The 13,106-nt window shown below is 33.2% G+C and overlaps 1 protein-coding gene across 2 annotated transcripts in view; it reads left to right on the top strand.

Annotated features, from left to right (window-relative positions):
* Nachralpha6 (nicotinic acetylcholine receptor alpha6) overlaps positions 1-13,106 on the top strand; it is a 587,525-nt gene that overhangs the window by 290,789 nt on the left and 283,630 nt on the right. The window lies entirely within an intron of this gene.

Genomic DNA, 13,106 nt, shown 5'->3' with positions numbered 1-13,106 from the left:
ACAAAGTAAAAATTACTCGAAATTCCTTTCATCGTTGACACCGAATTATTTTCAACGCTAGATGAACTTTTCTTCTTTTCGCAATACGTCGTATTTGTACAATTCGATTCACACGGAAAATTCCAAAATGAACGAACCATAGAAGTCGAGGACTTACTGTGCGCGGTGTTTGGACTTTGGTTATTGGACCTAATTTTAGTTACTGGACCTCGGAGAGGCACAATGGCCATTGATAAAGTCACAGATCCTACTTGGAAATGGTTTTCTCTTTACGTCGATATGAATTTACGGTACTGAGATATCCAAAGAGGTGATATTAAAGCGGAGCATAATTTTCAACGCATTGCTTCTCGGTTGCATAATCGAACCTATCGTACGACTTTCCAAAACTGTTCCAAGCATGGCACATGTATGGCGGTCAGTTGCGGAAGGTGAGTCGCGTTTTTTTTTACTACTGTCAGTCGCGACGTATGTATTTCCGCGAAAAAAGTAGGTCGCAGCGCATCCGAGAATTTCGATTGCCATTCATCATCGCGCGCGTTCGAAACTCTTCACTTTGAAGTCTTACATTTTGAAAACTAATTGGGGTATCAACTTGAAACTGTTACTTCGTATGCTCTATCGCTCGGGTGAATTTGGTTTAAAAACCTTGCGATTCTACTTTGCGTTCAAAGCTACCGTGAATGTCCACGATTAAAAATGTTTTGTCCCGACTTTAGTCAAATTTCTACGCGACTCGAGAACACGAAAGATTACATTCGTCAAAGGAAAGTCATCAGGAATTTTACTATTAGATTCGTTTCAATTGTAACACTTGGAAAGGATACAAATTTAAATATTATCGATTGATTTATCGTTTGTAATATTGACTATATAGGGTTAACATGGAGTTGAAGTATATATTTGCAAATCGAAGTTGTGGTTCTTGAAATCTGTCGAACCTGAATTAATACCTATTCAATTAACTTTGGCACTAATAAAGATTCCAAGTATTAGAAACGATTATTTTTGTGTACCTTGGGAAATTAAGTTTAAACATTGAAACGATTCTCCGAAGTTTCACTCTTTTAGTGCTATATGTTTCATAATATGATATATAACTTCTATATAATCTATGCGTAAATATTTGTTACATAAAACCTATGCTTCCCTTTATAAACAACAAGCATTTTTATATATAAGTTAGTTTTATATTTATAGGAATTTGGTTTTCATTAGAAATGTTATACTAATTAATTTATACATGTTTTCATTTTAATTTATTAATTTATATATGTTTTCATTTAATGTCCCCTTCAACAGAACCAACAATAAAGGTCGAAACGTTGGTTAATGAGTTGCATAATGTAAATAGTTTTTGTATTATAAAAGCTATTCTGGGGAGTCTAAATAAATAAAAAATTGATACATCAATTTATCTATGATATACACATAACAGATCAACAAAGTATAAATTGTTATTACTTTAATTCAACGAAAAAAGAACTGTTCAATTATGTATTAATATCTAATTGCAACATCCAGTTTATATATAACAAGAAGTGACTAAAACTGGCTAAAGTTTTCTGGGACACCTTAATAACTTCCACGATATTAATTTATCAAAAAGCAGCAGAAATCGTAATGGGATTTGTCAGTTAACCTATCACGATTCTTGTCACATCAGAATCTGTACGATTCTATTATCGATGAGTGACAGATCTAGACTTATCGGGGTCTAGAGTTAATTACATTGACAGGCTTGTTCCTTTTCTGAAAAATGTCACGAAAGCCAATTGTTACTTTTGTGCAAATGTATTTATCTTCTATCTATTAATCTTTGCCGATTAGTTCGCTCCTCGATGCATCATTGTGTCATGAAAAGAGTATTAGAAACAGATTACATAAAAAAAGTCTGCGAGAATATCAAATCTGTTATTCTACTTTTCAATCTGGTAAATAATTTGTAAACATCAAGTGTTAAATAAAATTAGAAATTTACTTATACGAATTACATTACTTTTCAACAACAACAATTCTCGTCCTATGTTTCCAAGTGGTAGTTAAATTTAAAAGACGTCTACGAACAAAGAACCGTTGTTGAAATTGAAATTTAATTAGTTTTATGGTTGGTCCACATTCGCTATTTGTTCTCTAGAATCTACCGCATTGTACTTACTCCCTCCTTGGAAAATTAGGTCTCCTTCAATCGGTTCTTTCGATTAGTATGATCGCGAGGACGTTGGATCAGGTTTGCGGTTTCGGAAGATCGCCATCTACCCTCGGTCTCAACCGAAAGCACGCGTTGCATTAATGCACACGAGCGAGCCAGTCAAGTGCATACGTCCACTATTGTGGTCATCCGAAGATGGATGCGGCAATCCATTACAGCTCGAACGATGGGCATTTGCAGAGACTAATCCGATTGAGATATATACCTTTTTCCAGTGAGAGTATCGACGATCCCCTTGGAAGCAAACTCTATTCCATAGAAATTCACTCGGAAATTTATTGCCTTTGAAAAATAGAGGAGCTACTTATTGCATGGAAAATGGTAGTGGAAAAAGGTAGTAACGTTTCGATGATACGTGTAGTTGTTACAAGAGAGAAATATTTTGGATACAAAATTGATTTCTGTGGATTGTACAGAATAATCAAAGATAAATGTTCAGTATCAAGAGGCGTATGGTATCTACTCACTTCACTAACAAGGAAAACTACCCAATTGACGAAGTTCGATTGTTATAAAACTTGGCACACAGACAAATTTATATTATATTATAAAATGATATTCATATTCTAGGGGTGAAAACTATGCTTCAATTTGCAGACAAAATACCCATTTAATTGGATTTAAATTTAACTTATTAAATTAGACTATTAAATTAAATTTAATACGTAACGTTTTCTACAGTAGTTAGAAGACAGATGTATTTTGAATATCAAATTTATTTCCATGGATTATGCAGTAATTATTAAACTGGTAAGAAACAACACCGAATTAACATTCTCCGATTTGACGAAATTTGCCACAGAGATAGAGGAAATATTAAACCCGAAATTTTTTCATAATATTCATATTTTAGGGATGAAAACTTCCCTTGAAGTACATAAATAGATGATAGATAAAAAAAAAAAAAAATAAATTTCAAGAGTTTCGTTTAAAAATTATTACAAAAGAAAGTAATTGCATACTAAATACAACGTGCATACTTTTCCATTCTTTGCCACTGCATTTTTGTGAAGAATCAACGATTCGTTTCATCATGAAAATCGCCATGACGTTTGAAGTAACATACGAAGCTCATGGGAAAAGCCCTAGGCGAAGAAAAATGTGGCACCACGAGTAAGGAGAATTTGGACAGCATCCAGTAATTTGTGTTGGTCACAGGCGTTACGAAGGCGGACTAAAACGTCTGACCCAATACGACCTGTAATTCCTTCCAGGGTCTTTCTTACACGTTTCAATCGATAGTTTCGACGATTTGTCAAGAAAAAGTTATAAACGAAAGTCTGTCAGCTTTCAATAAGGAATGAATTACAGCCTCAAAAACTTATACGAGTTGACTTCGTTCGTATCATAACTCGATTCCAGCATACTATCACTAGACGTTTTCGATTGAAAATTTCGTCCTTGTCCATAGAAATTAAATTTTTTGTGAAAATCTTGGAATAAAATATACGAGGATTAAAAGCAGGAACGTTTAAAATGATCGAGTACGAAATTTACAGAGACTATATGTTTATTTATGTAAGAAATATTGGTAGTAAGTCTGGAATAAGAGGTTAATTTAGATGTAAAGTAAGGTTAATAAAAACGGAAAAGGGAAATGCAATATTTATAAAATAATATGTAATGGTTAATTTGCTTTATGTTCTTATGCTTTTTCCTGTGAACATACTCGTAAAGCATAATTAAGGTTATACTCGTACAATAGCTTGGAGTATCTAAAACCATAGCATGCATAAAAGTAATGAAATTGTGAATGTTGAAAAGATGAATAGAAAAGATTATTTGAGAGAAACAGCGATTATACAGGGCTCAGATATTAATTTTAATATGGATTTGTACAGGATGACTATTGAACAGTGAATCGATAAAAATGGAGGACGAGGGGGCGAAACAACCTGTTAGCAGTTATTACCAATCGGATTTTAACATGTACTAACAAAAGTATGTAACGCTGATACATATCAATGAACAAATATTATTAGTACTTATTCTTATTGAATAGCTTTTTAACTGATTCTGTAATATGGTTGCATTTGGAATTCATTTTTTCTTTCAGGAAGTTAGTATGTAAATGAGACCATTTAACATTAAGGGTTTCTGAAATTAATCTTTCTTACAAATTATTATAAATACAAATACTGCAAATAAATGATTTAAAAAAGTATTAGAATATTTAAGATGTAAGATATTAGAATATTTATGTTGAAATATTGTGGTAAAAAAGAATCAAGTTCATTGTACGTGTTTTAACACATTAAGTGTTCAAGATACTTTTTTTTTTTCAAAATTGATGTTTCATATTCATGAAAACCACTCGATATTCAAATGAACTTTAATACCGGTAAACACATTTTTCTGAAAGCCCTACTAATACTGGTATATAATGAGTTTGGTAGAACCATTTGCTTCCATTGTGTAATATTTTACATGATGCAGTTAATAAATAGTAACTCATAAGATTATTCCCATAAAACTATTGTATTCATTCGATTAGAATGTTTCTACAAATCCATATTTCGTACCAAAATTGGGAAAATTAAATAACAGTTACAGACTAGTAATAAAGATACGAACGATACACATATAGTGAACGCAAGAAAATTTACACTTAATCAGCACGTTGAATTCAAACGAACATATCTCCGAGTCACTGTAATTAGCATAAAAATATCGTACACGTATTTCTCTGTAATATTTTACGGGGAAACTTAAACTAATATTTTTCCTGTTCTGAATTCACAGTCGAAGTTTCCATCGTCAAAGAGTTAGCACGAGTTTATTATCCTTTGTTCACAAAGAATAATATTTTTCGATGTTCCAAATACACACAAACGTCAGATATAAAAATATGATTTTATTAAGGCGTAAGTACATTTTACGTTCGTTATACAGAGATATACTTATTCCAAACTTTAATGAAAGTTATTTCGTCGATACCACTGAAAACTTGGGTTACGTTGCGCATGAACATGGTGTGCGAAGTTATAATACGATTCCTTATAATCATCCGCAGTGAAGCCCAATCGTTTCCGCATAAAGTTTTCCGGTACGTCCTACCGATGAAGGGAGACACCTGAGACCGAAAGCCCTGCAATATCGACGGAGAACAATTTATCCGTTAATCGATCCACCACGTTTCTGAGATGAAGTTGCAAGCGAACAATTTTGATCTTCCAGAGCGCAATATAAACCGTAACTGAATTTTCATTAGATCGAAGTACAATCAACATTCTGATGTTGAAGAAGATTCGATGATTGCTCGCTATGTACGTAAAAAAGTCATTAAAAACAGTTTACTACTTCACATTCTACTATATTTTTTGTGATCGAAATATAAAATAGAATTGACAGGTGCACGTCATAGTAATCAAAATTAACAGAAAAATGAATCTTAGGAAGAATAATTTTCTCAAGAAATTTGATACAAAATTGTAATTAAACTGTAATTATTTAACTGGTAATTGAATTACACGATAAATGGCAACAATCTTGTCTTCAACATTCTTATTATTTAGCAATATCCCTCGAGTCTTATTTCGAATAAATCATTACTTCATCGACTTTTGTTGTTTACATATATCGAATCAGTGTGGAATATTTAGGACAGTCTTCTTAGATTGAAAAGTTCAATAATTAGATACGAATTTAATGTATTTTATTTTGTAGAAAGAAGTTCGAAGTGAAACGTAAAAAAAAAAAAAAAAAAAAAAACTGAGAAGAGAATCTACATTTTCTCAGATTCTCTGCTATAATATCTCTGCAATTATGCAGAAAGTCACAAAAGAAGTGATGTAAGTTTTTTAACATTATATTTCAACGAAACATGAAATTCTGTAAAACTTTTTCCAGGTAAGCTTGAAGAAGCATATTTATATCACGGTTGCATTTTCTTAGTCAAACTTTGACAAGCTATACACCCGGTTCTATTTATCGTAGAAATATTTACAGAATTTAATTTTCTTCGTTGAAAAGTAATTTGGAAAAAAATTAATTTATCTTTCTCAGTGAAATTCTGCATAACTTTCGAAGATGTAGTGCAAAAACTCAGTGTTTCTCAATGTTTTTTTTTGAAATTGCTTTCTGAAAATGAAATGTGTCATATTGCGAATGTGAAAAATATATTACTCGAATCTGTACTAGGTGATTTATGATCACGGTTAGCATTTCTTTGGACAATTGAAAATAAGAATATGTGTTAGTCGCTTAGTCACAAGTCCTTTTCGTGTAATTAGAACAATGTATCATAAACCTGGAACGATGAAAACAGTACTCTCAACAGTCTTTGCGTAACCATAACGAGCCATCAAGCTGGAGCTCGTGAACACGTGTTTCAGCTCCTAAAAATTGTTTAAAACTATTTTAGCCAGCGTCACTCAGGAACTGAACATGAATGCGAGAAAAACTAAAAAATTGCTAAACGTACTGTAACTTGTAATATGCGAAAATGTGGCACCTTCGTCCCCCTCCCCCTCTCCGGGGATTTATGCATAAGGAGAGAACACGTGAGAGGTTACGAAGTAGAGATTTTCATACCGACAAAAATATTTAACGACAAAAATCTACAAGTAAAAGTTTTATAACTTCTGCGTAGGTATAAAATAAATGAAATAAAAGTAGCAAACATAGTGTGGAAATGATATATATATATATATAATTCAATTAATGCATCATAAATCATCGACAAAAATTTATTCATAAAATTCTCAAACAGATAATTCTTAAAAGGTAAAATGCTTAAATATTTAGCTTTGAACAAAATTTAGTCTCTACCTTTTAAGAATTATCTGTTTGAGAATTTTATGAATAAATTTTTGTCGATGATTTATGATGCATTAATTGAATTCCGTAGAAATTATAGTCACCTCTTTTCCGAAGTAAATACCGTACATTTTCATTTTTTTTTTTTCATATAAAGTGTATTTAAGTGAAAGAAAATTAAAAAATTAATCGAGCTTCCTTTATTTTTGTACTTTGCAGAGCGTTTACTAGAAATACTCCCTGCTGCTGAGAATGTTTCATGCTTTTTTAAAATATGTATTCATGGTAAGGCTAAGAGCAACATAAGAAACTTGAAGGTACCTAAAGCGAGTCTTTTATATTGTTAGCTATTTTCTTTTCCCTTTTTAAAGATGATTCTCCTTTGACAAGTTCTGCGTGCTCGAGGACATCCAAAAGGGGTCTCTGTCGTAGTATATTGAGATTCTAAAGTGAGACAGGTAAAGAGTACGTAAGAGTATATTAAATATAATTCGACGAGTACTATTTATCTACGTAAACACGGCTATAACGAGATCCTAGAAATCGTTTACGAAGTTTATCGTTAAATTGAAAATCACCACTTTAGTAAGATGTCGTTTGAAATTTACAGCATTATCCTTTGATTTGAATGATGAGTACACATTCTAAAACTGACAATGGACAATAAATTCTTCCCTTTATCAATCACATGGCAATGTTGTGTACAATCTCTCTTCTAATTATCGAAATTATAGTTCACAAATTTCCAATAGTGATCGATCGATATAAAAATAATTAGTAAATTTTTTAATTAACCAATTACTGAATATACTAATAAGTGTATCGATAAATATATTAATTGATATATTTTAATTAAAAATGCAGTCATTCGTCCTCTTTTCCCGAGAAACTTAAACGAGTTCTTTAATTTGCATTCCTCGATTTGGGATCAAAAGCATCGGTACTAGCAACTTTCATAAGCAATAGGAAACATTTTGAAAATTTCATTTTGAGCGCGAAATTCGATGGGACAGTTTACATTGATTCTGACGAAACAATTATGTCTCCCTCTGACAACAATACAGCAATTATGATGAATGCGAAATAAATTTTTCGCACGTTGAATATAAAGTGAATCTCTTTTACGATTTCTCGCTGAAGAAGAATAACGCTGAATGGAAGATGTGTCTAAAAACTTACGAAGCTTACTACAGAATTTAGAGTTCAGATCAAAGAGGTATTATTACACCAAGAAAGTTGTAAGAGCTTCCTTCCAACATAATGAAAAGCTATGCAGTCACAAATAGTCTTCCATTTTCCATCGGCAACATACCTCGTAAAATTAGGTCTGGTCTTTTTTAATTAAGAAACTTAGAACCTCGCTCTAACATCGCCCATCAGTAGTATAACGATATTGCAAGACGAGGGTATTACAGAGGCAAGCTATTTTCCTTGCTAAACGATAATGTTATACAGAATGTAATTATTGTTGCCTGTCTCCTATCACCTGTCACCTGTTATGGGAGTCGACCAAATTTTGAACGAAACTTCTATGATTTAGAATGTAATATCAATGCTGATATCTGTAATAGTTTTAATAAAAACAAATATATTTTTCTTTATGAAGCGATACTCACTTTTCAGATATGTGCAAGGACCGATTAAATAAACCTTAGTTACTATACTTAAAAATTTCGCACACAGTTTCATGTGCATTCCACGTAAAATAGTCTTCTTTAATTATCAGGTTAATAATTCTCGGTTTCAAATGACAAAATTGGAAACCATTGATTCGTTTGAATTTCCTTTGCATTTTTGATTTCGTAAAACTTACATCAATTTCATAACTAATAAGCTTACAAGTAGGTTAATCGTTTTGCACAAACGTATAATATAGCACAGGGAATGGTTGCCATACTATAATCTCGAGAAGAATAAAATGAAGTTAAAACAGTCATGTCATCGAACTTTCGGATAAAGCTTAAGCCTAGAATGACGATGAATCACGAGCCATCGTGCTAAAAAATGAAAGGAGCTCCTGAAACTCACTTACATTATTGATAAATATATTTGGAAAACGATATACAAAAGCAGGTTACGAAATAAAGAAAAACAGAACGTACCTAATAATGTTTTTAGTAAATTTTTCTCGAGAAGTAACTTAAATCGTTAATTTCTTCCCTTTTGTATTTTCCATTGCATTTATAACATGCTTTTGTAATTCAATCAAGTTCAAGCTGCACCATCGATTTGTTTCATAACCAATTCAATGACCAGCTCTTATAAAACGGTCACCTGTTAATGTTTTCGAAGTATCTCAAACTAGATATCATGTACAAAATACAATATACAGATTCGTATCTATCAACGTACGATATAAAACATTCTCAGAGATCACCTTCGACTTTCACGTTTAGAGAAATAAATTCTTCCCTGGCAATTTCTTTTCCTGTTATTATTAAAAACTAAAATATAAATTTCAAAGACAAAAGTGACGATAAGTAATAACATCGGGAGTATTTTCCACGGTAGAAACATAGCGTGTTTTAAAAATTGTACAATTGCTGTTCCCTGTTTGGTCTTTCTTAGTTCAATACTCCCGTGTTGAAACAACGAAACCGTTCTTTCGAACGTGCCACGAGCGTCGAGGTCCTCGGTGTAGCTTCTCAGCGACGAAGGAAACGATCGTTTAATCTGAAATCTGAAAATGCATAACCGCTCGCGGCAGTTTCAACCAAATAGCAAATAGAAACCACTCGGTGAACCATTGGGACGAAATTTGATTTCGGAGGGAATAACGAGGGAATAACGTTTCCATGGCGGGGGCGGTTCACAGGAAGCCATCGTATCGTTGAGGAAAGGAACTCGAAAATCTTGAAGCAGACACGTCTCTGGCTTGGAGAACGGAAGGCGAACTTTCACCCGGTGAATTCCTCGTTTGTGCAATTCAGCCGCGTAATCTAATGAGCAAACGCCCGAGACTCGCCATCCAGACCCGGAAATTGAAGTATACATTATAAAACGCCGCGTTTTCTATGCAGTTTCCACACCACCGTCATAAAACCAGGTCGCGCATTCCCCGAAAGTCGCTGCATTTAAATATACAGAGCTAGCCGCCGCCGGTCCTTTCTAACATCCACGTCTCCGGTGGCAACCCTGTGACTGTAATTTCACGGGAATCAGATATGAATCTTAACCGCGATACTCTTTTGTTCGATTCGGGGACGGTAGAGATCGTGGTTCGTGACGATTTACGGTGCTTTCCCAAGTTTAAATGGGCCCTTAATCTCTCGTTGGTAAAACGGTGGCGGCGCTCGACGGAACTTTAGTGCTCGTCCGGAGAGAAACATTTTTACGCAATGTGCATCCGTAGATCGGAAGAAAGCGGTCCTCGATCTCTTCTTCGCGAACAGCAGCGATTTTAATCGCTCGTGTTAATTGAAAGTGGTGGAAAGAAAAATTGAGTTTACTGGTACGATCGGTGATGGATTATTTATTGGCGCCCGAAGCGACTTTTGGGGTCGCCGTTTAACATTTTCGAATAACGAAATTTGTACAAATGAACACGAATAACGAATCTTTATTCAAAGTTTTTATTTGGGAAGTAAGAAAAGAGTTTCGATCAATGAAACAAGAATATGTAAAGAGTGTACTCTGACACTGCGATTAGTGAGTTTTTGTTTGGGGTCGCCATTTAACATTTTAAAATAACGAAATTTGTACAAATGAACACGAATAACGAATCTTTATTCAAAGTTTTTATTTGGGAAGTAAGAAAAGAGTTTCGATCAATGAAACAAGAATATGTAAAGAGTGTACTCTGACACTGCGATTAGTGAGTTTTTGTTTGGGGTCGCCATTTAACATTTTAAAATAACGAAATTTGTACAAATGAACACGAATAACGAATCTTTATTCAAAGTTTTTATTTGGGAAGTAAGAAAAGAGTTTCGATCAATGAAACAAGAATATGTAAAGAGTGTACTCTGACACTGCGATTAGTGAGTTTTTGTTTGGGGTCGCCATTTAACATTTTAAAATAACGAAATTTGTACAAATGAACACGAATAACGAATCTTTATTCAAAGTTTTTATTTGGGAAGTAAGAAAAGAGTTTCGATCAATGAAACAAGAATATGTAAAGAGTGTGCTCCGACACTGCGATTAGTGAGTCGTTTTCGATTTTTGTATAAATAATGTAACTTTATCTTGAGTAGATTTCTATAAAATCTTCTAACCCATTCTCAGAAACTTAGTTCATAGCTCTTGAAAGTGACATTGCTTTGCGAGGTGTTGTTGCAGGAGATAAAGAGAGTTTGTTGTTGAAAATTTTAATTATCGAACGCAAATACTCTTGAGATTAAATGATCGTCTTTTTCTTAATGCTTCTGATATCGAAAAAATATACAGTTCTATTAAACAAAATACGAGTGAACTTGAAGTTTCATTAAAGAAATGTCCTTGAGAAAAAATTCATTCCACTGTTGCATGTATCCCTTGAAATTGTGTTACTTTGTCCTCAGAAATTTGTTCATACAACAATAAATAAGGCAGATATTTAGATAATTCTATTTAGTCGAAGTATCATGTATATTTTTTACTTTTGTATTCTTCGATTAATCCAACGCATTCTCTGTCTGTACAAAGTTCTCTTTATTAATATTTTCTTTATAATTGTTATATATATTTTTTTATTATACATTATTATTTTACGGCACAACTTTAAGGTTTCACACAGAAACCTGTTTACTCGTTTGCTGGAGATTACCAAACAATTTACGACACATTGACATTTATCCTTGCCATGTATAATACAAGAGAAACAATAGAAAAACCAGTTTATTTTTTACAGTACCTTCAGACAAGTATTTCATTACTTTTACTTAAATTCAACGATTGTTCCTACAGCGGTAGCGAACGAATGTTTGGACAATTTACATTTGAAGTATTTTCCGTTTTCTTATTGCAGCTTTATTTCCTCGATACTTTCAGATTGAAACAATAGCAATTACTCCAGATCTTCGAATCGTCTCGTTGACATCAGACCAAAATTTCTTCAACATCTGTTCTCGCTATTGTAGTATCTTCAACGGATACACCTCCTCGAGTTTCATGCTTTGTGGACCGCTCGCGCGAAAGCCCTAAATCTTGTAGTTTTTGCACCATGCTCGAAGCAAAGAAATCGAAGGAGTTTAATGTCGTTCTACGCGAGACCTTTAACAACTTTCGTCAGAAGCTTCACGGACGATCTCTTTTATTTCTGTAGGGTCGTCGATCGATTACGCTCGAATTAGTTGTTGGCCGTTTTACGCTAACCGTTCGAAGAAACGAATTTCCCATTGAATAATTAATCTTCCGCCTAATGAGAATTAATTAATTTTGCCAATTTTATCTCCTACCGAAGTTCCAGCCACTCTTCGAGTTCCATTATCCTCGGTTAGATCACGGAAAATTAATAACGAAGTTTGGTAATAGTGAATCTCTGGGTAGTTTTTGCGAGTCCTATAGTACTGCGCGATTTTTCACAGAAGTAATGGGCATAAGTTTCTTAAAAATAGTTTTAACGAGCTTAGTCATAATTCAATTTTGTACGAAATTAAATTAACTCGTTAATTATTAATGCATCGATGAAAAATTGTTCGTTGGAAAATACGGAGCATCTTTGTTCAAACGTACACGTTTTTTCTTTCAAACATCACGATTGCAATCTTTTGGTAATAATTCAATATGATCTACTTCAAAATACGCTTGTCAAGAGTGCATATATACCGTACCCAATGTCACTACCGATAACAGTGCCAAAAGAAGCTTTTCAAATCTGTGAATAGCCTTCTATCTATTTTTAAAATTTTCGGAATAAGGAACAATTCTCACTGACCCAGATCTGGACAGTAGAAATACTAAATAATACTGGCCGAATTGGTAAACAAAAAATGTGGTTTGCGCAGTGGTTCTCAATTGTGTTTATTTTCAACAAAACTAACTTGTACAATGAAATAGGATTATACAATTGAACGTATAAAAATTATCGTTCGTTTTCTAATTACTTTTATTAAATTATGTAATTATGATTATTTGAAACCTTTACTGAGTGACAGAGGCAGAAACTTTAGCCAAAATTTATTCTGTGTTTTAAACCATATATAATCTACGATAA

Source organism: Ptiloglossa arizonensis, chromosome 9 (assembly GCF_051014685.1).
Source record: "Ptiloglossa arizonensis isolate GNS036 chromosome 9, iyPtiAriz1_principal, whole genome shotgun sequence".
NCBI classification, from domain to species: domain Eukaryota; kingdom Metazoa; phylum Arthropoda; class Insecta; order Hymenoptera; family Colletidae; genus Ptiloglossa; species Ptiloglossa arizonensis.
The sequence above is the reverse complement of the archived record's forward strand: the minus strand, read 5'-3'. Positions and strand labels throughout refer to the sequence as shown.